The 25,518-nt window shown below is 42.8% G+C and overlaps 1 protein-coding gene and 1 long non-coding RNA gene across 10 annotated transcripts in view; one reads left to right on the top strand and one right to left on the bottom strand.

The window, feature by feature from the left end:
- Positions 1–25,518, bottom strand: part of naaladl2 (N-acetylated alpha-linked acidic dipeptidase like 2) — a 422,647-nt gene that overhangs the window by 33,722 nt on the left and 363,407 nt on the right. The gene's annotated exons all lie outside the window — the stretch shown is intronic.
- The window catches only part of LOC115590793 (uncharacterized), a 99,709-nt gene that overhangs the window by 36,868 nt on the left and 37,323 nt on the right, over positions 1–25,518 (top strand). The gene's annotated exons all lie outside the window — the stretch shown is intronic.

Genomic DNA, 25,518 nt, shown 5'->3' with positions numbered 1-25,518 from the left:
TGTAAAGCCAGTATACTGGAAAACAGCTTTCACTTATTCTACAGTGAGGATAAAAGTAAAGGATCAGACGGTAAGACATGACTCTTTCAAACACGAGTCAACGAACAGAAAGAAAAACAAAGACGGAACCAACTGTCACTGTTTCTTCCTGTTTATTGCTGCACTAATCAATCTTCTTACATGAACGAAAGGTCAAATGAAGTCAAGATGATCGCAGACTTTGCAGTTCTCCTCACCATAACACAACGTTTTAGCATCTTAAAGCTCGTTTTGTTCTTACAGTTCACATTCGGACAAATACAACTCCCCTGAACACGACCGGACCCACACCAAGCGTCGCACAGACACTGTTAGCAACTAGCTGGTAAACACAGAGCAGCATTTAGGAGCCGGACAGCCAGAAACGCGTCTGCTGGAGGTGTAAATAACACATTTGCAAACACATTTTGCGTACGAGCTTCAAAAATGACACTTTGTCTCATTCTAGCTGCCACACGGGCGTCCGAGGCTTCAGACGGAGGCTCTGATGTCACGGCTGCAGGATATTTACAAAAAATCTGCGATATAGATTGTGATTTGAAAATGCACCTCAATTCTCAGCAGATAATTTGAACGGATCTATTTAGAAAAGAATTGATCTGGACTAAGTGGGGTGTTTTTTTGTCAAGCAACCAAAGTAGACCCTGCTTTGTTTGATGAATTGATGGATGAATGTTCGCCGTGCGTGCCGAGGCTGCACGTCACTCACAAGCAACAAACGAATAACTGATGACTTTTTGATTGATTGTTCTCATCGCACGCAGCGATCCATCGTCAAGAGAAATTAAATACATTTTTAATGAATTAAATTAATGTTTGGATGCGTTTCTCTATTAATATTTGATGCTGTAGTTTTAAGGGAAGCTGTTAAATTAATAATCATTACTAGGAAGGTTTTTTTTTTTTACACTGAAATATTGAAGTCAAGCTTTCAGCTCTCAAGCCGTCTGTGGTCTTGTAAACTCCTTTGAATTGTTCCTGCTCTCGTTGTGAGGAGCTCCGGATCAGATTAATGCCACACATCATTTCTTTACAGTCTTCAGGGCTGATCGGGTTCAGAACCGGTGGATTAGGAACCACTGCAGCCGTTATTTGATGTCTTGCCAACGTACCTTTTCCTTAACTAAATCCATATCTTTCATGTAATAGATGTGAATATTATGAGGCGTTCATCAGATAAGATTAATCAGGCAGATGTTGGTGGGACCCTTTAGTTTCCTTCATTCACCTCGTCTGAATTACTCTGCAGGAGACCAAACACTTAAACTGGTTCTGGTTCAGGTTCAGACCACTTTATTTATCCCAAATGGGCAAATTAGTTGTAGCTTTCCAGACATCAAACATGAAAAAAAAATTAAATCATTACAACGATCATTCAGTCAGTCAGAAAACAATTTAAGAGGCACATTGGGTACGTCATCAATAAATGAATGAGTAAATAACTAAATAGGTTAAATTCTTCTAAAATGAGTGGGGTCTGAGTTTAGGAGTTTGATGGCAGATGGAATAAAAGACTTTGCAAATCGATTAGTATTAGATAGCGTCGACCAGAGGGCAACAATAAAAACTCGGTCGACATAATGTCCCAGATAGACATAGACATTGTTTTTCCCAGATACAGCCCAAGTTCCTCTGCTGAATGCCAATAATCTTGGAACATACTTTGACAGTGGTATTTAAGCTGTTCTTCTCCTTCACAGACAACCCGTTGAACCAGCAGATGAAGGAAAAAGTAAAAAGGCTTTCAATAAAAGAATGATAAAAGATGCACAAAATAGTATCGCAGACATTAAAAGAACTTAGCTTTGGCATTAAGTGGATTCTGTAACTGGCAACTGTAATTCATCATTCTGACGGACATACTGGTTGCACAGTGTGATGGCTGCAGACAGACGTCACCATCAGTGTATGGATTGGTTCCCTGTAAGCTTCACTTTCACATGCTTGATTTTCCTGGAAATCACAGGAAGGGAAGCGTGGCTACAGCCAAACCAGGAAGAGGAGTTGTTCTCCCTGGTCACAATGGAAAAGATGGAGGAGGCGAAGAAGGTGAAGAGGGAGAGTGATAGAAACAGAGTTAAAACAGGAGTGAAGGGACGAGCGTTCACTCCGGTGGTTCGTAAACGTCTGTTTCCTCCTCTGTGTTTCCACCGAGATCTAAGATGGTTCAAAACCGCCCTTCTCTCACATATCAGGAAGTGAAAAACCCGCCTCCTTATCAGTACAAACGAGTGTTTTACTCTGCCTTCTCGTACTGCCCGTGGTAGCTGCAGTATTTGAGGCGGCGGCGCCGACGGTAACGCCACGAGAAAACACGAGGAGGACGGAGGGGAAGCTGCGTCTCTCTGTTTCTGCAAATCGGGTGTTATAGTCACTTAAAGGCAAACAGCCAATTCTACACTGTCGTTCGTGATATTCCCAGTTATGGTCGCTGTGATTATGTTGATTTCTGGCACAACTGCAAAGCCTCCGTACTCATTTCAACAAAAACAACAACAACAAGAAAAAAAAACTGCTGTTGAGGCAGGAGCTCAGTCACAGCCAGCACCGCGGCCGCTGCCAGGACTAATATTTACAGACACGAGACACGCAACGAGCTGGTTTCTGGAAGATATCTTTCCCTGCTTCAACGGGCCCGAGCTTTAATAACAGATGGTCCCATCGGCAGAACTTCTCTCTAAACACACTCTCTCTCTCTCTCTTTCTCTGTGTGTGTGTGTGTGTGTGTGTTCCTTGATTTAACTGACATGGAATAAAATCAAAGAAAAAAAAAAAAAATTCTTCCTCCCAGAGACGAGCAATTATGAACATACATAATTGGCGACGCTTTAATTGGATAAACACAGAGTCAAACCTCTGTTGTGTGCGAGTGAGTGTAACAACAGCGGAGGAGGAAATACAGACGGACGCGAACGCGTCTAACCCGTCAAACAGCTGCTTTGATTCCACGATCGTCATCGTCGTCTTCAGGTAATCAGAATGTCAAGAGAACAAACCTTTAACTAGAAGGGAGCGAGGAGGCATCTGTGTTTTTCTTTTTTCTTTTTTTTTCGCTTGTATCCTCGTCTCACTGAGCACACAGCCAGGAGAAGAAATAATAAATAAAAAGTCATCTCCTCCATTCAGACTGGGCTCATGTGCCGGAGGACGAGTTGAGGATGTGCCAGAGAGTGACTTTGCTTCAGCTTGCGCTTTTTATCTGCTCGAGGCCTTGTTAGATCGCAGAGCGTGACATATTGGAGAGATGTGAACGAGAACCCTCAGACATGGTGCTAATTAATTCACACTTTGGCGACCATAAAGGCTCGTCCTCCCCGTCCCCCCCCCACAGCACCACCATCACCACCTCCTCCAACCCCTCCCGCCTGCTGTCTCTGCATGGCATTGCATGACATATGTGGCCCGGAAGATTGATACCGCAAATGGCGGCACTCAGCCACGCTCGTTACAGCGGCAGATGGTCGTATCTGTGAGTGCGTGGACGTGCTTCACGAGGGGTCAGACGCCGGCACAGACGGCAGACTGACAGATGTTGTACAGTATAGCTGGTGTTTAATACGGAGCACATCTGTATGTCAGCGCAGTGACTGATGCTGAGGTTTGCTCTTTACTTCAGCGTGCGACACAAAACCTTTTCTTCTTGCTTCATGAGCATTTAAAAGGTTGAGGGGCTCCTTCCACTGAATTTGCAAAAAAAAAAAAAAAGCCTCGGGTGATTTCTGAGGGTCATTTTTCACTTTTGAAAATGTTTGCGTCTGAAGAGCAAGTGTGAAACACAGAAGTGTGTTAAAAGGGAAAAGGTTGGTGAGAAGAAGAAGAAGATGAAACACCCAACAAATGTTTTATTACGAGTGCAGCAGACAAAAAGGAGGCTCAGTGGTTAATCTGTGAATCAGGAGGACAGGGACACAGAGGAGGTGCTGGTCATAATGTAACCCTGATGTATGCAAGTAGACTTTCAGCCTGGTGTCCAGTTTTTATAACACGTCCACATTTAGATGTATGGGCTTGAAACTAAACGATGCTGCTAAGCTAACAGAGAACGAGTGACCCGACGCCACAGTTTCACTGCAGACGTGCACATTTTAAGATTCAGGCCTAACAAGAGCGTAACAGGCTAAATTACTACTTGCCAGTGCTGAACTAAGTTGCTCCAGCTGGGACACTGCTGTCAAAAGCCAAAAAACTCCAAAATCCCAATTTGACCAAGAAACCCTGATCTGTTCAATCTTATTTTACCTCGTCTTCCATCACTCTTTGCCGTCAGCTGGGTTCTTTTTCTTTCACAGTGTGAAGTTTCCACAGTCGTTCCACCGTTAGCTGGGGATAGCGACCGGGGAAAACGGTGCCTCTTCCTGTTTTGCTGCCTTGGTGCCATAATGCAACCAATCGCTTTTCTCAAGTCCAGCAGCCGACCGACGCAATTGTGAAAATGAGGCTCACATGGAAGCAGTCTGTTGCCATTATACTGCAAGCTAAAAACTGACTGTCTACTGACAGTTCAAGTGGCAAATCAAGTTTATTTTACATTATTGATATAACGTGTTTATGGATACAGATTTGTAATATCTTGTCTCTGATTTTTATGTTGAAATAAACGCAGAGAATGAACTCAGTCGGTCACTGTCAAGAAAAACAGCTTCGGCTGGTGGGAATTTAGTGCAGCCTGTAACTTAGAAATGAGATTTTATCCCCAAAAAAAGCCAATTTCAAGCCCTGCTGACGACTCGAGGCGCTGCAGCAAGTTAACAGTAAAACTCCAAAGGTCACGAGTGGTGAGACAGAGGAAAAGGGGGCGAGCTGTTACTTAACCAGCTGCTAATTATTATGTAACAAACAAACATACGCACAAAGTCATTCAGAGTTATTTATTTGCTAATTGTTTGAAATGAAATGTCTCACATCGACCGTTGTGAGTGAAACAGTTGGCATGAGTCGTTTATACGCTCTGTGTCGCTGAACTGCAGCGATGATGAAATGTTAAAATGTTTTGATGCTTTGTTGCCTTGTTTTCTCTTGTAAAATTCAAATTTGACCTTTTTTTCGTTGACCTTAAGGTGGTAGGAACACACACACACACACGCACACACACACGCACTGACATTTGCAGTGTGCAGATCACGTTCCTCCTGGTGTTTTGTGTCTGTACTTTGCGGGGAAACTGGATGTTCATAGTTTCCATCCAGGTGCTGAATCGCCGCCGTGCCCTTCAGTAAGTCACTCAACCTTGATTCTCAGCGCTCAGCCTTCCAGGTCAAGTGGTTCCATATTGCTGTGTTTGTATAAAAGCTCGTCTCACCGGGGGTTTGGACGTGTGTGTGTGTGTGTGTCAGCAAAACAAAAGCCGGGCTTTTTTTTTTTTTTTTTTTTCCTGAATAAATCAACCCACGCAGAGTCCTTACACGTCCTCACGTTACACCGTTCAAACAACTACACCTGTTTTGTTTTTTTTTCTTATAGACATCACAAAAGATCGACTGAAACAGAGGAAAAGTATAATATCTGGACAGAGTGCAGAGTATGCGCAGCGCCTAGAGCAAAGTATGAATATTCATGTCGCGTATATGTCTGCCGCTGCTATGAAGTGTGTCGGGGAGGATTTCTGTAATACCTGGAGGTCAGGAATCACTTGACCTGAAGGGAGAACAAGAGGAGGAGGAGGAGGAGGAGGAGGAGGAGGAAGGGTGGGTGCTGGAAGTAGGAAACAAGGAAAAAAAAAGGGCTTGAGAGAAAGGAGATGAAAGAAGGAAGAGGAAGAGGAGACGCGGATGAGGAAGAAGAAGAGTGGAAGTTGGGGTAAAAGTAGGAAAAGATGAAGAGGAAACGCAGGAGGAAGAACAGTGGAATAAGCAAAGGTGAGAGAGAAGAAAAGGTGGAAACACATCAGAGAGAAGGAAGAGGAGAGGAGAGCGCCATTAAAAGAATCAAATGTTCTTTGTGCTCCCAGGAAACATATGGTGCCGCCGCTAACTCAAAGAGCGGCGCGGAGTCAATTGAAGTGTGCATTGCGAATAAGGAAGCGAGGAATACAGCAGGTTTTTGGGAGACTGTCCCAGATTTGAAGTGATGAGAACACAGACAGAAAACAAAATCCTCCTCGCGTCCCTGGTGGATCATTTGCTCTACATAACGCTTTCGCATTAACGCTTGTCGATGCTAACGCGCGCACCGACTGCGAAACGCCACCGACTTATTGTACCATAAGTGGCAACAAAGCTGACAAGTTATGCGCGACTAAAACAAAATGTGTCACGCCACGAAAAGTTCAAGATGAGCAATACGCGACAAATGTGATGCGAGCATTTAGCCAGATGAAGAGTTCATGACTGCGCACATTGTTTGGTTGTATTAAAGGCACCTGTCGTCCAATCAGACTCGAATTAAAGCCAATTTAGGAGACAAACTCAACAACAAAGGAAATTAATTTGATCAAAGATGGAGAATAAACGCACATAATGATCACATTGAATTGTTGTTTGTTGTTGGAAAGAATTGTTCTTTCCAACATAAATGAAATATGCTTGAAGAAAATTAGACTTTAGTTTACCGTAACTGTAGATTGATGTTGATCTGTAAAACACTCCGCCTCCATTACAAATCATTTTTTACCTGTTTGATATCCACATTGGAGGGATATATATCAATAAAGGTGTTTTAGTACTCCCCGCTATGAATATCAGCATTGGCAACCAAGAGACCTGGCAAACATTAAGGGCTCTATCTTAACGATCTGAAACGCAAGTATCAAACGCAAAACGCAAGTAGCTTTGTGGGCGGATCTCAGGCGCTGTTGCTATTATGCCGGCGGGATACATGACTCTTGCGCCCGACGCAAATCTAAAATGGGTTGGTCTGAAGTAGCTACATTAGTCATAGGTGTGGTTTGGGCGTAACGTGCAATAAACCAATCAGAGCGTCATCTCACATTCCCTTTAAAAGCAGGCGCGCTTGTTCCACGGCGGATTGCTATTATAATGGCGAATTTGCCAGGCGCACGCCAGGAGCGGTTCACAGCCGAGGAGACCGACGTTCTCGTCAGGGCAGTAAAAGACCGAGAAGTGGCCTTGTATGGGGATAAGAGAAATCCATCCAAATTATCTTTGGTTAAACGGGCGTGGGAGGAAATTGCCACAATTGTTTCTAAGGCTGGCATCCCCAGGACATCGCACCTGAAGCAAAGTGTATGCACGTTAAGCACACACTACATTATGGCCAAGCATGCGCCCTTAAAATAGCATCTGAATAAGCGCCACTGACTTTAGACTAGGTTTTTCCTGGTCTGTTGCGGAAGTGTTTTCTGAAACGGCAAAATAGCACCAGTGAACGTTTGCACCGGAACACGCCTCCTCTTTTCGCTGAACCGCCCCGGGAGCGCAAAGTCATTCCCTAATTTAAGGACGTGCGTCTGCGGAGGGAAAATTCCAATGTGCTCCGAATGCAAAATGGGAATTACACAAGCACCAGTGTACAAAGTCAATTGCGCTTAGTTCAAGATAGAGCCCTTAATGTCAATTGATTATCTGAGTTATAATTAATCTTAAACATGCACTAACTTTTCTCTGGCCACTTGAAGTTGGGTTAAGTTTGGCAGATTATCACCTTTCAAGTTGTTTTGTGTAGTGATCAGGTAAAAGACGCCGGGCAACGCTCATCTGAAGGCATTTCACTCCTTCCAGCTCTGTTTTGGTCTCCACCAGCTCTTTAAGCTGCCAAACACTCAGCCGTGTTCACCAGCTGCTCACATGCTCTGACGTTACGATGTAACCGAGCTTATCTTTCTGAAAACAGCGACACGATAACCAAAACTGTAAAGTTACGCACCGCAAAAAAAAAAACAAAACAAAGAGCTGAAAAACACTCCGACGGTTCTTCTCTGAGTTCTCCTCACTGCAGGACGCACATTTAAAACACATGCAGTCATTTGATCCACTGCTAATGTAGAAATATTACATTAATCTCATTTTCCCCCTTTAATTCAGAGGAGTGGAGCTGTGCCATCGCTAGCATGATCAGTTTAGTGACCAATACAGCCGACTGCCCAAAGGTTGAACCAGTACTTTCAGGTAAATAGTCTTTCCTGGTATTTTATATTCAATACATCCATATCCCCGTCTTAGGTCTGGCAGAAGGTGTCTCTATTAATCAGTATATGAATAAGGAGAGCTGATGGAGAGCTGATGTGCGGCGGAGGGATCTTATTGTCTCTTTAAAGTTTCCTACCTTTGTGTCTGTGTCGGCCTCGTCTGTGTTTATTAAACAGTTCTGTCAGCTCAGCTTTCAGCCGGTTTGATGGGCTGTGATCAGATGTGACAGCAATGGAGGGGAGTTCACACACACACACACACACACACACACACACACACACACACACACACACACACACACACACACATATAATCCATGCACACAGATTGGGTCTTGAGGGAGAGCGATCTCTCTCACATTCATCTTTAATCCCCAGCAAACACAATGAAAACCTCACCTCTCCCCTGCCTGCCAATCATCGGAGCCCGATAACACCTCTTCTTTGACTCCCGGGAGAAATACTTTAAACGACAGCGCACACACCCAAACCCGCCCATTCATCTCACAGCCGGGGCGTCTCCGTGTGTGTGCCGGCCTGAATCTTCGGGTCTCCCGGGCGTTTCCCCTTTTCTCGCGCCGACATCTAACTCCTCACCATCAGCAGCTCCCCGGGAGCAGCCCGCATCACATTTTCATGTTCCTCTATTGATTAAATCGTAATGCCAATCAATTTTTTATCCTCTGCATCTTCGGCACTGGTGTGAAAGTGTGTGCGCTGGAGAAGGAAAAAGGGGATACAGTAGCAGCTATAACAAGAAAAAGAGGGCATGAAGAGAATACAAAAGCGAGACGGTAATAACAAAAAAAAAACCAGAGCAGAAGCACTCCCAGTCATCCCAGTAAAGACGCCTTGGGCTGTTTTTGCTACGCGTTCATCCAGTGGTGTTCCCTGACACCACGAGGAGCGGAGCTGCGTTATGTTTCGGTTTAATAATTCATCAGACGTGGGGTTTAAAAGTTAGAGCGCTATACCTGCCAGCTCAGCCTACAGCCTGTGTGTGTGTGTGTGTGTGTGTGTGATGTTTAAAAGATGCACACACAGCCAAATGTCTGTCATGTAGCCGTGTTTTATTAGGGGTGTAAAGTCATTTCCGCGTGCCTGAACGAGTTTATCGCCGGGTGTTTGTGTGCACGTTCGCATCCATCCGGCCGTGAGTGGGCACATGCTCCTCCTCCTCACCCCCCCCCCCCCCCCCCCCCCCCCGAGGAGAAGAGGGGAAGAGCACCGACTCATCAGTGGGGTTTAGCCCCACATACATCTTTTAACAATTTCAATTTAAGTGCCATTTTGCCAAATTAGAAATTTGTTTCTGGCTCCTTTTAATTGGCTTTAGCGGGACTTGTAACGCCACTGCCGGGCAGATTGCGGGGAGTGACTAATAGAGCGAGAGCAGAGTGGGAGTAAGAAGAAGCCGGGGCTCACTGGAGTATTCATGCACAGTGGAAGAAAAGAAGAGAAAGACATCTTCTGGCATCAAAGCAGCCCGGCTCTCCACCCCGTAAAATAATTAACACCAGCAAAAATGGAGAGAGGACTCGTGGAGCTCCCAAAGAATCCTGGGAAATGACAGACAGTCGGTCACTTCAACCGTGCAGTGAAAAAATAACCTTCAGGAGTCCAGCGGCTTCATTATTTGTGCACCGCAGACCAGTCAGGTGTGCTCATATGTAAGCCGAGCCACACCTGACTACACCTAACTTTGATGATTAATATAGTCCATATATGTGTGATTCAGAACAGGGTAGCAGACCCAGATATGGCACCCAATCAGTCCGGAACGTTCTGCTCGTCTGACGCAAACACAAAAAAAAGTTTTCTAGCTTTCGGGTTTCCCTCTCGCTCTGCAGCCAACTCAAGTTTTCTGCCCTACGCTTGGTTCTCGCTCTGCCCGTAGACTTTACATTGTGATAATGTCACAGATTATTAAATCGATGTTCTCGGCTCAAGGAAGGTTTTTACAAATATATGACCACAATGGGTTAAAAACTCAAGACACAAAGGGTCTAAACTGACCTCGTTTGCAGTTCGAGGTGTCTCTTTTATGAGTCTAGTCTGAGCTTTCTATACATTGTCTCGTTGGCTGTGCTGGTAATCGATTGTGAACGACTTTGGTACTTTGCTTTGAATCATCCAACCTGTTCCTGTCACACGAGCGGACCTTGAGTTATGCTGACTAATAATTACTGCCACCTTTTAATCCGGGCTCTGCTGACACAGTTTGTTGAGTGTTTCTTGCTGAAAATGTGCAGCTAACATTCGGTGCTACGTGTGGAAAGTTGTGTTCCCTCACACTGAGAACATCACAGCCACAGTTGGCTAAAATGGGGGATTGAACATTAAAGTCTAAAAGACAAAACAACATAACACCACCAAGCATGAAGACCTGAAGCCCAGACGAAGCCTTTTGTTCCTGATCACTTAAACGAAATGAACATTATCAGCGCTGCAAACCTTTTACAGCACTACAACTAAAACTAAGACCAACAGGAACAGAAGATGTGGAGCACGCACCAGAAATGACCTGTTGCTACAAAGCAATTACCGAGGAAAGACTGCGAGGTGAACCATGAAAACAAATTACATAGTTATCACAATTAGAGTTGGATAAAAGGATGAAACACACGAGTGTTAACACAGACGCTGCCACACAGCAGCAGCAGCAGGCTGAATGCAGAATGTTTTTTTCCACATTCATGTTTGTGCTCTTCTTGCATTGTAGATAAAACGTCACATGTTTGGGTTTGATAAAAATAAAGATGGATGACATGAAAGCTCCTTCAAGTGAAACTCTCGCCAAAATGCAACCTTGGCTTTTTTTGTGAATGTATCCGAGTCAAACCTTCGTTTAAAGAGCAACTAAACCCCCAAACCACTTTTTTCTGCTGAAAACCAATGTATTTGGGTATGAAGTAGTGTTGCTGAGTGATTCTGGTCCAACTCTTGACATTTTAGTCGAAGTATTTCAATTTGGCGTATTTTGGAGTAAAAATGTAAGTGTGACTGCCCTCTATGGGTTGAAACCCGGTTATTACAATCAAATTTTCCTATTGGCTGAGATGGAGGCAGATGACGTTTTGGAGGCAGCTTTCGTCACGGTCCACCACAGTTAGCTCCGCCTCCTCCTATAAAAACTAGCACCTGCTGATCTGGAATCTGTGGCGAGTAGGTTGAATTGAGAGAATTGCGAATAGAGAGGCATAGTGATTATTGAGTAGGTAGTTAGCATAGCATAGATTGTTTTTGGGAGATTTTAGTTATTACGTGTGTTAGTTTATAGTATTTAGTACTTATTTAGCAATTTTAGATTAGTTAGCTTGTTTAGTTTTTTGTATTCTAGTAGTTACCGTGGTCCAGAGCCGTATCAGCCGTATCAGAGTCTCCGGTTGGAGACTCTGGAGGCGACAAGTCCTCCACTTCAAAGGACCTCTCTGTGGCGAAAGTGTCCGCGCTACTGTCAGAGTCACTCATGATCAGATAGCTAGCTAGCATAAATGTCGATGTTTGTGTTTATGATTTAATTTTTTTCTGCGCGTGTGAGTGTGGTGACGGTTAGGGGGGAGGGGGGAATCGGAGTGTACTCCTGGAGCCCCGCCCATAATCAAGGCATTTTTTGAATTTCCAGCTTAGAGCACGTCATTTAAAACTGAGGGGTTTAGTTGCTCTTTAAAGGCATAATTACGACGAATTATCACTCAGAAAAAGGTAGAAAATGAAAAAGGAGTCTGACGGACGAGCGATGTTCTGTCAGAGTCACAGAGCATCCTCAATCATCTCTGACGCTCCTGGACATGTTTTATTCTGATCTGATTTTAAAAAACAACTTTTATTATTGCCTCCTCTTGCAACAGCCGTCGGCCCGTTTAGTCTGCAGATAATTAGATTCTGCTTGACACGCAACTTATTCAAACAAAAGCCCTTTTCTAAACCATGCATGAAGAGCAATCTCTCAACACTTGTAACACTTTGCATGACGTGCCGGTGAATTTATTTTAGACTTCTGTCACAGCTTTGTTTTACCAAACCAACGTTATTGTTCTGGTTCTTCTCCACAAATATAAAGCAGACCGGACCAGACTGATGGACTGCATGAATTCAGGCACGCAGACTGAACTTTCTTTCTCTTAGTTCTGTGCTGTTGGACAGACACGATCGATGATAACATGTCTGAGAGGCCAGAAGATTTAGGAAGGGAAACTTTTCCGTGTATCTTGAGTTTTTCTCCAGGGAAGCACAAACTTTTTCGCAAAGCGTGTTTGCAGATTGGCTTTGTTCTGTAAAACAACTGACTCTTCACTCAACTATTTTGTTAATAAAATGTTCTGGACAGAAACATCCTCCTGAATCATCGGTTATTATTATGTCATACAAATGTTGCACCCGATATGCGTGACATTTACAAAATAGGAGGAGGAGGATAAGAGACCAAACTCGTTCTCAGTTGTTCCCTGATTAACTCTCCTAACAGTGTGTGATGGAGTCGATTACTGTCCTTCAGGCTTTCAGTCGTGTTTCTCATTCTGGTTTCATCCGTCCAAAGCTTGATCTCAGGTGTCCTGATGAAGCAACTGGACACATGGCATCCAAAGTGTCAGTCAGTGCTGAGTCATGGTTGCAGAGCTACGATTGGAGACTCATTCTGGCGACAGGTTTTGAAAACAGTCAATTTTTGGAGGACTGATTGGTATTAGACGGTCAATTTTCAAGTTGTGGCACAAAATAAAAGGTATCTGCAACTACACAGCGGATAGATCAGTACTGATGTTGGCAGCATTTCCACAGATGTCCCCTTCTTACGCATAAAATTAAGAAATAACTATTTGGTTTGCTAAAAATGAATAAGTGGTCTTTAATCAGAGTGCTTGTACTTGTATAAAGGCTATTTCTCAGCTTGCTCGGCTGCTGAAGCATGTTCCACGTTCCACCGCTGCTCCGCTGAAGCCAGTTTTCAGCTCTGGGAAATATGAAGCAGGGGCTCAGATGAGCAGGGCAGCAGCTTAATCATTAGGCCTGATGGATGAGGGGCCTGAGCCGGGCGAGGGGAGGAGGAGGAGGAAGAGAGGGATGGAGGAGGCGCGTCGGACAAGAAGGATGTTGAGAGATGGAGGGTAAGTGGGAAAGAAAGAGTGGTTGAGAGAGATTTACAGGAGATGCGATGGAGGGAGAGCGATGGAAAGAAGGATGAACAGAGGGAGACATGCAGGCGGCCGCAGAGGAGGATCCGTCTAACAAATTACCTTCTCCTCCATTACAAAGGCTGTCAACCTGGATGCCTCTGTCAGCTCTCATACACACTCGTGCCCGTCTCCGTCGCACACACTCACACATACGCAAACAGCAACAGACACAACCACACACACACACACACACACACACGCCTAACCAACACGTACGTACAGCCAGTACTTGCTTCACTGCTTTCTCAAAAGTGCACACGCACAAACTCTCCCTCCTGTTAACAGGTGATAAAGGAGCTTGTCATCGCGGCGATGCAGACTGCTGCTGTAGTAACGTCACGGCAACTCCGCAGAGTGTCAGACAGAAGTGACTGTAGCTGTCAGCGGCTCGTGTTTTATAGCAGGCTGTTGTAAACTGGGCTGTTAAGACGGAACGTGCGGCCGGTTGGCTGACTGACTCCAGCACTTCTTCACCGGCTGACACGCTGGTTGATTGGCTGACTGACTGACTGGCAGAGATATTATCAATCCCCCAGTTTGTCTCTCTCCATCTGATGGGCGTTCATCATAAAATTGTTCTCAGAATGTTCCGTTATATTTGTAACGTCCCGTGTGAGCGGATTTCTGAGACTACATAGCAAAGTTTGGGACAGAATGGGATCATTTACAAATCTTTGTTGAAGAACACTCAGTTAAAAACAGTGCACAGACAATATTTTTGAATATCTGACCTTATCAACTTCAGCGATTGTTGTGAATATATGCTTTATCGGACCTCAATGCAAGCAACATTGTTTAAATGAGTTGGTACTGGGAAAGTTGCGATGATGATTGTATAAAGGATATTACAACATGGGCTCGGGAACGCTTCGTACAACCGTTGTCTGCAATCACAGTATGTTTGCGAATGATTGCATTCCTTTTTTATCTATGTTTGAACCATGTCCTCTGATAAATGGAGAGTAATGTGGGCACAACTTGATGTATCATCAGCCAGGCCTTTTAATCAAGGCCTATAACATATTGAACCTGGACTCTCAAGTCTCACAAGGAGACATGCCCCCACAACAAACTCTTGAGTTGTTGTTTACTGAGTTGTTGGTTCGCTCTGGTACAAGCTGCATCCTTGGACATTGACAAAAGCTCTCTCCGTCTCCCTCCTACTCTACTCTCTTATCACCAAGCTAACCGCCGGTGATTCAGATGTGTGCATTACAACTGTAAACTGTGGTACAAGTTGACTTCAAAGTTTAGCTTATTTACACAGCGGGGTAGTGACTAACATGCTTTTCCTTGGTGCTTTGGGCCCGGCTGAGATCGTTCTGCTCTATGCAAACTGTGAGCCCAACTTGACTTATATCCCGGCGATGGCTCCCCTTGACACTTCAAGCACTTCTAAATTATTGCCCATTGCTAATGAACAAGATTGCGCTCAGCTGTTTAGGTGCTTGCCAGATTTAATTATCTAAGACTCAGAACTTTTTTGGTACCAACTGAAATTCAAACTTCCAAAACTGTCACGAGTTGTCAAAGAATGTCTACACAACCTCTTTTCTTTTTTTTCCTTCTGAACATGTCACATCAAACAGCATTACAAAAACTGTCCATCGTCTTATTCAAATGTTCCCCATAGAAATGTCACGTAAACGCTCTACATTAGTAATTTATATCACTTATAAATAAATTGCGTATGTTTATGAGCTGCTGTAAGAGCGTAATAGTGAGCTAGAAACTGTTTATCTGTTTAAAAATGTTTATCTTTGGGTGTCTTCAGAGCTAGGAGATTAACTGTAGACAAATGTACTTATTTGCTTACTTTGGTTCATTTGTTCATCTCAGAACACAATAAATGTAGAGACCTTGCTTGAGACCAAGTTTTTGGGATACCTCATTTAACCCAATTACTAAGATGTAGCGTAGAACTGGGAAGAAACACAACAACGGCTGGTTCTGAATAGGTTTAACACGGCAAGCTAACGTGCTTAGACAAAGTCTTTGTCCTTAAGATTGCCCGGAGATCGTCACGCTCTTGAATTCAAGTGTGAGTGAAACAGCAGACTGTTGTTTTTCAAACCTCATCCTGCGGGTTAAAGCACCGGAGAGAGTCTGTCTGTTTTGAGTGTTGTCACAAAGGTGAGTGTTCTGAATTATGATGAAGGTGAATGACTCAGAAGCACTGAAATTTTCAAGACATCTTAACCAAACTGTCCCCAAAGCTGGCCCAAAATAACTTTTCCTCGCAGGAGTGGGCCAGTATAATTACATGCACAGTACCTTACCATTCTCCACACATTTAGTTCAAGTGCTTTGAGTTTGAAGTGGAGGTCCCACAGTCTGCCTGTGATTATTGCTCACATTTGCAAGTATGCATAAGCGTGTGTTTGTGTGTGTGTGTGCATGGATATGGAGTACTGTTTTATAAGGTCATTTACTGTTTGTCTGTACATAATTGCACTTTATTTTGTACAGGGGTGCGATGCCCAACAGTGTTAACACTAGTGTTAGCATCAAGGTGTTTGAGTCTTCTTTCTGTTGGCATAACAGACAGCACATAGACAGCGAAGGCCGGACAGCGGAGGGACACACATTTCCTTTTGATTTTATTCTACCTACTTCTCATGACTACAAAGTAGTTTGGACAGAGAGGTGAGAGAAAGAGTTGGTGGGTGAGCGACTGGGTGGTGTTGAGATGGATTGTGAGGTCTGTATTATGCAGCTGTCTGGTCATCCTTCAGTGAATTGTGCCCCCCATAACAGGTGGCAGACCCATTTACTGTGGGTCCCTGCATGATAATAGCAGCGCTGCATCTTAATGGTTCTAGATCCCAAGATGGCTGACTACATTTTACTGTTATCACCAGGCTGAAAAAGGTTAAATGAGTTAAGGGGGTCACTCATGGTCAGGCGTCTCTGAGGTCCTGCGATCAGGGTTTGTTTTTTGTTCCTCGCTCAAGGCTTAAAACAAATTAGACCTGCTTTTAGATTAAAGATCTGTGGACGTCTTTGAAAATCAGCACAAGCTTAACATATCCAAGTAATTTCATTGCCTAAACCTAACCTTAAAGTGATATATGTTGTTTTGGGAGTCACTAGCAATTAACCTATCCAGTCTTTTATGCATGAATAAGTGAAGATTTAATCACAGTCAGGGGCTACAGCAGCCATGGTGATATATCTTAACAAAACTTTGGTTGTTCACTTTTACTTCATTGGTGTTTTCTCCAACATGTTCACAATGGGTAGTGGCCACAACACATCCAAAGTTATATTTCATCAAATTTGGGGCGTACCGACAAAACTCCCAGTACTTCAGAAAACTTGATTATACAGTACTCTATAAGTATCACCAAGGCTCAGAATAATGGTGGAATAATGGCACTCTGGCAGGCTGCAGTTTGGTACAATTTTGCTATCAGGGATTGTTCAGTTTGCAAAGAATGAAATCCATCACATCAGTGGATTCAGAGATGATAGGCAGGCAGTATTTCTATTGTAATCGCTCCAACTGTTCCATTTTTCCCTGCAGAATACACTGAACTGGCTGGTCAAGCGGTTCCTAACACAGTAGTAACTAAAGACAGAAATTGGGGTAGCCTTGGGTTTTCTTGCTGGAATACATTTATAGATGCTGACCTCTCTAAATTGTTTGTTCACTGCTGATCTCTGGGAGAAGTCTGAGGGGCCACGGCGTCTAAGTAGGAAGCCTCAGGCCCTACAAGCAATAGCACGGAGATAAGTCCAATCTATCAACACACAAGCCAAGGCTTTGATCTTAGTGGATGGAAAAGCCTCGGTTTCCCCTCCTCTTTCTCGCTCCGCTATAATCTCCATTTTATGGCCGCTTTAATGATCCCCTCTTGTTGAGCTTTTATCAAGAAGGCAGTGGACAAGCCTGGGAAGCAAATGCATTACACAAATCAGATTCACAAAAAAGCCTTTTCTCTCTGTATAGGACACAATAATCAGATTACAGATACTTCAATTAAAATGGTGGATGTTTAAAGGGTAATGCCTACAAAAGTAGGAAGGAATAAAGGTATAACAAAAGTGAGATTAACATTAAAAACATCTGCTTTGCAATGTTGCGTAATTGATAGGAAGACTAGACCAATGACTATGATTGGTTCACCACAGCACAATGTTTCATCCCTGTCACAACATACTTGTAAGTATTGGTCCATCACATTGAAACTGGGTATGAGGGGCGGAGTATTTATTATTTATTAGAAAACTATATACACCTTGACTTTGTATAAACTTCAATGAATACTATTCAGTGAGCGACCCAATGAGGATTTTCCTTCATCATAGTTACAGGTATTGACATATATTCCTGCTTTGCACTGTCACATCTTAATTTGTGCGAGACACTCGTTTGTGCCGAGTATCTGCTCAATGCTAATTGAAAGCCATGAGTTTGAGTTTGAGGGAAAATGTACTTTCAAGACACAAAATGTCACAGAATGTGAGTTAATGAGCACGAGCTGGGCATGTCTTCCTGCATGATGTGTAGTTGAACAAAAATCGCTAAAGAAATTACAAACTTTTGGAGTGTTCCAGTAGCTCACTTGGGAGAGTCTGTCCTCCATGTACTAAGACTGAGACCATGACAGTTGTCCAGGTTCCATTACAACCACCTGAGCCCTTTTGCTGAGTGTTGCATCATTAATCTCTCCATCCCCCATTTCCTGTCTATGTAAACCCACCGAAATCTATTTGCTCATTTCAAGCAATGTGTCGATATGTGAAATAAACCATGGCATCAAAGTCGATGATAAGCAGGGATAGAGCTTAACGGGAGACAGTGAAATTGAAAGAAGGCACTTAAAGCGTAAGCTAAAAACTTTTACTGCTCTGACATTCATGAAGTCCATTAAAGGTTAAATAAGAGCATATTTTGAAAGGCTTGACTGCTCTTGTTTTTCTTAAAACAAAGGAAAAAAAAACAGGTGAAACTCTGCATGTTGCTGGTCATCATTTTAAATCTTGGTTGAGAGTTTTTAATTAAAACTATGGAATTATAATTAGACATTTGCATAATGTAACACTGGGTTTTTATTGAGGCTTTTGTACTGTAGATTAGAGATCTACAAATTTGGATCCTATCAGAAAATACGTGAAACAGCTTAACCAAACCTGACATGCACACATTGCATAAAAAAAGGTCCAAACAGTCCCAAAGATAATAAGACTCGACTGAAAATGCTGGAAAGAACATCATAAATGGCAGCAGTCTGATGCGCCACTAATGAACAAGCAGCTGATAACAAGTCTGCTCTGATCTATACGGGTATGAGACATATTGAAACACAGTCCCGAGACCTGCAGCAACACAAGACCCTACCTGACTCAATCAGACATAATAATTTCGATTTAGCCCGACTCTGTGTTACGTGGACCGGAAAGAACTCTGCTTTAGATCCTGCTCACAGTTAGTTGGATCTAAACTGACATTGGACTGGCGGCTCAGTCAGTGACTATGAACTCTTCTAGTTGAGGATCTAATGTTCCTTCTACAAAAACATTTACTGTGTTCACTGATGATACATTTTGCCTTCCTATCGATCTGTGAAAGGGTCCCAAAGAGACAGCGTGGGGTCTCTGCCTGTTTGTCCAGTATCAGTTCACAAGTCAGATATCATCAATGTATTTTATATGACATATATGACATAACTCTATACATCACGTATCTGAATTAACTCTTCAAGCCATATGACTGGCTGTCATGGTTGTTCATGAGTATCAAATCTGAAAAAGACCAATGCATGCTTTTATTTTATGTCTATTGCTGCTCGTTGATGGAACGTGTATCGCCTGTACCTTCATTTCTTGCTCCAGACTTCATAAAATGTTCTAAATATAAACATCCCTCCTAATGATCTTGTAACCATCTCTTCCGCTCTGAATCTCTATCTCACTATTTCCTGCTCTGTCTTTTAGTTCTTGTGGTCAGCTCCTGCTCTTTCCTGCTATAACTGGCTCCTAGCGCGTCTTTATTTGCTTTTTTTGGTCTCCATTTCCTTTGGCTAAATCATCCGTTCCTCCATTCTCAATTCAATTTCAGTCCTGTTTACACCAATCAATTTCTCTCTGGGAGGGATCTTGGGCATTAAGTCTTTATTGCGATCACCTTCATATACTTCAAGGCTTATATGCTACTTTGTCATTCTCCCTCTATCCCTGTGTCTATTTCTGAGTCTGTTTACTCTCTTACCATCTACCGTTTCTTTCTCCCTGTCTCCCTCTATATGCTTCCCTTTGTTGTTCCCTCAAAGACAAGGACATGGAATCAATTTCAATGATACTTGTAAATTGCTTGTAAATATAGTCATAATGTCTTGGGACATGGAAATACCTGCCAAAAATTAATGTCCCGAGGCAAGAGAAGTCTTTTATCCTCAAGTCTTTTGTTGACATCAAATTCCTCTGCACTGATGGTCGGCTCGTGTGTTTTTTGTGGCAAGAACTTTTGTAAGTATTAATGGCACCATTAAATATCTGACTGACCATGGACTTAACATGTCTCATGTAAAGCTGCTGGGAATACGTCAAGGAGAGTCACTCGAGGATACGAAAATAGAAAAACTGTAGCCACCATAAAGGTAAATGTCTCAGTATGCTTCAAATGGTGTGCTTCTCAACAAAGAGCCTCTGAAACTATCTCCATATTTATTTATTTATTTGTGATTTTCCCAAATGACAATCTAAGAAGCATGTCTGTTTCATGCATTGATTAGTCAGTTGAAGGAGAGAAGAAACTACGAACACTTTTCCACTCCCAACATGTCAAATTTGGCACATTATCAATGGCTTTAAGCTTCAAACTATGAAGCTTTACTTTCCCCTTTAGCGGCTTTGGACTCCCTTCTACAGGCTTTTCTTTATTCTTCACACAACTATGTCTGTCATTTTTTGTGTATAGCCATCTGTACGTATTTGACGTTATTCCCATTTGTACAAGTCGCTGGTCTTTTGCCCCACCTGCAAGTGTGTCTATTTAGACGCTTTAAACACTTTCTGCCTTTAGACAAGTTTGGAGGACACTTCAGCTCTGAAGCACCTGGGGGGACCTCGTGCTGTGTTGTCTGCATCTTGATGACTTACTTTATAGAAAGACAAATCCTGCAGCAAGTTAGAATATATTTGGGATTACGTAAATAATTTAGGCAACAAAACTACTTGGTTATGTTTAGGACAACATTGTGGTGTGGGTTAAAATACTTCTATTGGTTGCGCAACTTCAATTACAGACATACCTATGTGTCTTAAATTCTCTACGTTGATAAATTAAAATGACTCACCCTTTACTTTTGGTTTCACACTGCTTATAAACAGCGGTCTCTTGTACTTATTTGATCTGACCTTCTATCTCTGTTCACCTCCCTACTGCTACACTACACTACACTACTTTACCTGACTTTGCCCTTTACTGCGTGATAAATACTATCTAACTAGTATTAACATCAATATGGTTTGTAATAAGCTGCACGGTCAACCTACATGGTCATTGTTCTGATGTGCTGGACTATACTTAGTGCCACAAGAGGCCAGAACCATAATCACAGGTCGTATTAAGTGTTCGGTGAGCAAACAAGCGTCGGCTTTGAATTTTCCCGGTGAGGATAATCTAAAGTATCATAGAAGAATGACTCATTGCGAGTTCTACTGATGTTGCTGAGGACAACTCATCATCTTTACTCGCAAGGAACTTAATGTTTATGCACAATGCCTATGTTCAACACATACAAGCACTCAATCCCTTCCAAGTTTAATGTGTATACCCAGCAGTGTGCAGCAGGGACCAGTAAATGAGCTTGCCAGCGCTATCCGTCGTTTGTCGGCTTGATCAATGCCAGCCTCGCCTCGCCAAGTCAGGGGAAGCCAACTCGCACACGTCATGCATAAAAAAAAAATGTGCTACACAGAGAACACTGCCCACTGAGACAGCTAGAGGCCAATGGAGCAATGGAGACAAGAGAGGAAGGAGAAGAGATGGAGAGAGGAAGAGAGATGCCTGCTGTTGCCACCTGCCACCCTGAACCCTCCCAACCAATCTGCGTCCAAAACCGCACTTGACAAATGAGTACAGGGATGCGGAGCATAGGCACGGTCCCTCAGCTACAACACTAACAATGCACATACACCATTCCATAGAGAGCAAGGGGAATGGTGTGTGTGTGAGAGAGAGAGGGAGAAAGAAAAGAAAACACTATAAGATGAAGAAAGAAAAGAAAATAGTACAGTAGAATTTTCTGCAGCCATAAAGTCGTTGAATGAACAATAGCGCGGCTCTTTCCGTGGCACCAGGTGAGCAGAATCTCTGTGTGCACATTAGGACTCCAGACAGAGTTTCGAACACATCTCACAGCTAATGTCCTACACTGCTGTGATCGCAGGCCAAAATCAGCTTGGTAAGAATGTACTTGCAAAATCAAACCTCCAACCAACATAAGGCAGTAAAAGGTTGTCAAGAGGATGGGTCAGCATTGGGTAATTAAAACATGTAAAGGTTTATACTCAGGTGAATAGTAAAGACAAAGCTTGATTAATGCTTTCATTTTATCAAGTCATTTAACAAAATAAATAGACCCCACACGGCAGACATTTTGGCTCTTCAAAGCAGGAAAAGCACAGGTGTGAACAGCAGCGTTAACAATGGCTCCATTCTATTAATTCTATTAAATGTCACAGCAAGTCATGTCAGCGAGTGAGCATGCACAATACTACAGCCCTGGAACTGTCTCATCTAAATGGAATGCAGCCATCATTGATGTTAGGAAGTCCACCTGTGTGTTTTCCTGCTCTGGCAAGTCGAAATGTAGAAGGGCCTATTGACACCTAACGAGTGGTAAAAGGTAATCCGATATCAAACTCGGTAGCCCCGTATCACTCTTAATCAGTGTTTTTCAATCCTGTTCTTGTGGGTCCTTCGTGTTTTGGATGTTGCCTATCTCTGACATCCGGATTCCCAAAAAACGTAAGGAGTTTTGTGTGTGTTGAGTGCCTGGTGTGTGTTCTTGTCGGACCTCAAAAAAGGTCATTTTTTCAAAAGATGTTGTGCACATCACTGACACAATCTTACACTTATCATTTTGAATCAAACCGTAGTCTTATCCGAAAGCTAACTGAGTAGTTCTATCAGCTAAACCGAACCGAACTGCAACTGAAAATCTGCTTTTAAATATCTGAAAATTAAGTAAAAGTCCATTTAACAAAACTCTTTGGGGACACAAACTCCAGTCACCTGCACAAAGATAATGTGCAGTATCCATCCATCACAAGTTACCAAGAGACAAGTAATTGAGCATGTTTAAATCATATCACTTAAAGCCCAATTCACCAGAACATAACCAGCCAGATGAAAACAATTTCCTTAAATCTTCAACTACAGTGACCACACAATATATAAGGAAGTGTGTTTCGTTTCTCTCTACGTCTCTCTTCAGATAGAGTTGTTGCTGATAAGAAGTGAGACATTTGAGCAAATATACCTTCAAACACACCTAAACACACACACACACACACACACAGGCCACAGAAGAGGTCACACAGGCTTCCCAGTCTGAATATTTAACACGGGGAATAACATCTCTGCTACCTCCCATTTGCCCTTCGTCATGACATGTTGTGTCAGTGTACTCTTGGCCTTGTGTTTCTCTCTCTCTCTCGCTCGCTCTCTTCCAGTCATTTTACAAGCTGCACAAATAACATCTGGCACTTCACCTGATCTCCAAGGGTGTGATGATTAAGGCCAAACAGCAACCTATTTCTCCTCTGCCCACCATGAAGGCAACCTTTCTCACAGACACACACAGAAGCGTTTTCATCACTGACGACAGATAACGCCTCTGTAAATCAACACGCTCGTCACTTCAGATGATAACAATGAACAGATATGTATAACAACACTGGTACGTCTGGCTAATATGATGATTCACTTCAGTGTTATTATGCAAACATTCTCTCAAAACACAGTCCACCCACTCTTAATATTCTTCTACGGACTTCATGTGTGTCCTTACAGTTTTGTTGGGACCTTCAAGGACAACTTACTTGTTTATCATTCTTGGAGAAAAGCCACATTATGATTGGTTACCTCATAGTATCCCAGCATAGCTCCACCTTGTTTCAGCCTGAGTAGAGTTCAAATCAAGCAGAATAAAAGCGCAGGTTCTTTCAAGTAAGAGAACAGACACTTAAAGCTGCTATCCATGGTACTGAAGATTTCTTTAGCATAATGAAAGTGTAACACACACCAGATGTAGAACAGGACAGAAGTGAGGATGTGTTGATCTGGAGAGAGAATGTGAAGCAGCAGAAACTATTCTATGCTGGTAACATATAAGATTAAATTGTTGGGAGTTTGAAAACAAAATGTTAATCCGACCAGAAGAGAATGGGCTGAATAGTGATCAAAAATTGAACAACAGGATGGTATTTTATTAACAATTGTGCTTTTTTCTTTCATGCTGCAGTTGGTAAGTTATTCCAGAAGCGTTTTATTTTTAATGTCATATGTAAAAAACGTTCATGTTCATGTGTTTTGCAGGAGTGGCTCTGAAGGGAGGAATTGGGATTTTCTCAGTTGGGTACTTTTCAAAATTTAGCACACTTTTACTGGTTTCTAAAGTCTTACCAACCTCAGCTCCAAGAGATGTAAAAACCTTGTAAACACACACCGATGGGGCCCCAGACACTGCTCACTTAATATTACCTGAGAGTGTGTGGTGCTATACCATCATTATTGGTACGACACTTTATAGTCCATAAGCATCACTGAAATTGTTTTTATTAAAGTTACACAATTGTTTAATTGCAGTTCATATTTATTCTTTAAATGTGACTTTAACAGCTGAACGACACAGCTGAAAAGGAGGTTATAGTCTGAAATGGCCTGCTGTGGCTTGTGAGTTAACTTCATGAATAACAATGTCTCTCTCCCTCTGATTCTTCCACAAATCTCACCCTGTGCATAACAATAAATCGGCTTTATAACATTTTCATGAGCGTTTGTTGTGTAATTTGCTGTTTTTTGCTCCAGTTCTGGGAGTTACAATGTTGCCATGGAAATGGCAGAGTTTTATTTATAGTGATGAGCTCCGTGTGCTGTCATGCTGAATTGTTCACGTTCTAAATGTCTGGTTTACCAATCAGATTGTTTGGTCACGATGAATTGTTGTGTCGAACTCCGAATAAAGAGAGGACCTCTTCCGGTGCTTGGTAAAGTGCGGCCTCCATGGAGCAATCCTGACTGAAATAGGCTGTGAAACTTTGTGCTGCTCATCTCCGTGACCTCCACTAGTGCAATCCTCAGTCCTGGTTCCCTTTTACCAAAGTGGTTGTTGAGGCTTTGCAACTAAATAAGGCAAAATACTGACAGAGAAAAAGCTTTGCTGCAGTAATGATGCCCAGTGCCTCATCTCTGTTGCCTGAGGAACATGTCAGTCAGCCAGTCAGGGCATATTACATCCAACAACCTGTCTCAGTTATTGTGGTAAACATTGTCTTTTTGAAATGGCAGTGCTGAATTGTCACATTTCTTATTTTATAAGTGCATTTCAAGCAAACACCATCCATTGTGTAGCTGAGATGCGAAACTGTTCAGCCACCATCAGGATGAAGAGCCTCTCAAGGAGTCTTTCTTTGGCCTTAGTTAGTGAATGACATCTTCACCACGAGTGACACTCAGTTTGTGTTCATGGAAAAGTGAGTCTGTACTTGAATCATGTCAAGCACAATACAGAACATTTACAATAACCAGAACTATCCATTGCTCTGTGCTACACACTGAATGCAGTGCTGTGGCATTGTGGCGACGAGTTTTCAAAGGAAGCATTATTATGGACATGAACACATATTTGTGGAAGGTCCTCTTAAACTAATGCCATATGTTGTATTTATAAATCACAGTGGCTGTGGCTCAGCAGGTAGAATGGGTTGTCCAGCTGCATGTTGAAGTATCATTGAGCAATATGCTGAACCAATCAACTGAACTCAAATCTGAGAGCAGAGTTATTCAAACTGTGAGGAAGTGGAATACATGAAGCAGAGTTACTGCATGAAGTCAAGTTACTCGACAACAACAGGACGTTTTTGGGTTTTTTTTTGTAGTTTGACCCGTTGCTTTGTCTATCTTACCACCACAGTCAACCAGGTGTGACCAGGTTTTTACCCGACTGGCACAATTTGCATGAGTTATAACACTAACTTTCCAATGTT

The sequence above is a fragment of the Sparus aurata genome, chromosome 11 (assembly GCF_900880675.1).
Source record: "Sparus aurata chromosome 11, fSpaAur1.1, whole genome shotgun sequence".
NCBI lineage: Eukaryota > Metazoa > Chordata > Actinopteri > Spariformes > Sparidae > Sparus > Sparus aurata.
The sequence above is the reverse complement of the archived record's forward strand: the minus strand, read 5'-3'. Positions and strand labels throughout refer to the sequence as shown.